Genomic DNA, 2,500 nt, shown 5'->3' with positions numbered 1-2,500 from the left:
TCCCCTCGGACCTTGAAAATCCGGGAGAGGGCCACGTGGAGGTGTCGCGCCGGTTCGTACCCATATCCGCAGCAGGTCTCCAAGGTGAAGAGCCTCTAGTCGATAGAATAATGTAGGTAAGGGAAGTCGGCAAATTGGATCCGTAACTTCGGGATAAGGATTGGCTCTGAGGATCGGGGCGTGTCGGGCTTGGTCGGGAAGTGGGTCAGCGCTAACGTGCCGGGCCTGGGCGAGGTGAGTGCCGTAGGGGTGCCGGTAAGTGCGGGCGTTTAGCGCGGGCGTGGTCTGCTCTCGCCGTTGGTTGGCCTCGTGCTGGCCGGCGGTGCAGGATGCGCGCGCCTGCGCGGCGTTCGCGCCCCGGTGCTTCAACCTGCGTGCAGGATCCGAGCTCGGTCCCGTGCCTTGGCCTCCCACGGATCTTCCTTGCTGCGAGGCCGCGTCCGCCTTAGCGTGCTCCTCCGGGGGCGCGCGGGTGCGCGGATTCTCTTCGGCCGCCATTCAACGATCAACTCAGAACTGGCACGGACTGGGGGAATCCGACTGTCTAATTAAAACAAAGCATTGCGATGGCCCTAGCGGGTGTTGACGCAATGTGATTTCTGCCCAGTGCTCTGAATGTCAACGTGAAGAAATTCAAGCAAGCGCGGGTAAACGGCGGGAGTAACTATGACTCTCTTAAGGCGGCCAAGTGGCGGCGGTGTGGCTGCATCCGGACTTGGCTTTTCGAAGTGCGGTCTTGATGTAGTCGTGCTGCTGCTGCGAGGTGCCTTCCTTGGGTTATAGTTACAGGGAGAGTGATGCGCAATACATGGGCCTAGCCCTCTTAGCCTCTCCTCTCCTGCGGTCTTCTCCCCTTCTCGTGGGCCCGCTGATTTTAGCAGAGTGGAAGACCGCACCAGGGGCTTGGGGGGGTTACCAGCCCCCCCTCGCACTATCCCTTTTTTAGTTGGGGGCAGTAACCAGAGAAAAAGTGGTGGCCCTTCCGCTGAAGGTGCCACCCCAACTCCCCCAGCACCTAGCCGGCCAACCGGCCGTGCCGAAAATCTTGTAACTTTTGCAGCTGTATACGCCTGTAGTGAGTGCCACCGCAGCTTCACCACCAAAAACGGTCTCGGGGTCCATCGCCGCCGCCAACACCTTGCGGCCGCCAACGCGGAGATCGTCACGGAGAGGCATCGCGCGAGGTGGACGGAGGAAGAAGTCCTGTCGCTCGCCAAGGCAGAGGCCGAACTGTTCCTCGAGAGGGACGCCCGGTTCTTCTTTGTAAATCAAGAGCTCATCAGGATGTTCCCCGACCGAACGCTTGAGGCAATCAAGTGCCGACGGCGGCAAGCTGCCCACAAGCAGCTTGTCCGCCAATTCATGGAGGCGCTTGAGATCGGTCGGGGGGAAGAGCCGGCGTCCCGCCGGGGAGCGGCGAGCCCGCTGCCTGACGCGGGCGAGGCCGCTGCGCCGCCCGTCGACGCAGCCGAGGACTTCGCGGCCGACACCACCGGGCCGCCGCCGGAGGGGCCGACTGACGCCGCCATCTGGGAGCATCTGGCGGGGCTACCCGCTTCCGCCCAGCGTTTCTCTGCCCTGGATCGTGTCATCGGTCTGGGGCGGGGCACGCCGCCCGATGTCATCCTGGGCATGCTCCCGGATGCCCTTGCGTCGGTCGGGTCCAGAGGGGAGAGATCGATCACCAGGACACAGCGGTCGCGCCAACCATCGAAGCGGCCGCCTGCCGCGCCGCCGGCGCAGAAGCGCAAGCGGCGCCGCTGGGAGTACGCGAGAACGCAGGATGCCTTCCGACGGTCGCGTGCGCGTTGCGTGCGCGGCCTCTTGGATGGCACCCTGCTCCAGCCGCCACCTGCCATCCCTGGTCTGCTGGACTTCTGGGCTGACCTCTTCACCAAGAAGCCCATCTCCACCGCGGGCTTCATTCGTGACCGCCTCCTCCCGCACTCAGAGCCTGTCGCTCTCGAGTGCATATGGGGGCCGGTCACACGTGAGGAGGTCGCCGCCGCGTTGCCGCCCAGGGGATCAGCAGCCGGGCCGGACGGCCTTACCCCAGCGGAGTTGCGGCGCCTGCCGCACGAAGTCCTGGTGAAACGCCTGCTTCGCGCGCGGACGTCCCTTCTCCCGAAAACGGCTGCACCAACATCCCCCGCTGACTTTCGCCCCATTACGGTCTGCTCGGTGTTGGCGCGGACCTTTCACAAGGTTCTCGCGTCACGCCTGATGCGCGCTTGTGCTGTGGACGAACGTCAGCGGGCATTCATCCCTCGGGATGGGATGTTGGAAAATACCTTCATCTTGGACACTGCTCTCACCGACGCAGTTCGCTCCTGCCGCTCTGTCTTTGTGGCATCGATCGACGTATCTAAGGCATTCGATTCGGTAGATCATGCTGCCCTTCGCCCCGTGCTGAAGGCGCATGGCCTGCCGGATTGCTTTGTCGAGTATGTCGAGCGGTGCTACGAGGGCAGCACGACAGTGATAGCGGACGGCGCCGGCG

The 2,500-nt window shown here is 63.7% G+C and overlaps 1 pseudogene; it reads left to right on the top strand.

Annotated features, from left to right (window-relative positions):
- Positions 1-2,500, top strand: part of LOC126434840 (large subunit ribosomal RNA) — a 7,919-nt pseudogene that overhangs the window by 2,204 nt on the left and 3,215 nt on the right.

This window comes from Schistocerca serialis, unplaced genomic scaffold (assembly GCF_023864345.2).
Source record: "Schistocerca serialis cubense isolate TAMUIC-IGC-003099 unplaced genomic scaffold, iqSchSeri2.2 HiC_scaffold_1195, whole genome shotgun sequence".
In the NCBI taxonomy this organism is placed as follows: Eukaryota; Metazoa; Arthropoda; class Insecta; order Orthoptera; family Acrididae; genus Schistocerca; species Schistocerca serialis.
Note: the sequence above shows the minus strand (reverse complement) of the source record. Positions and strands in the feature narration are given on the sequence as shown.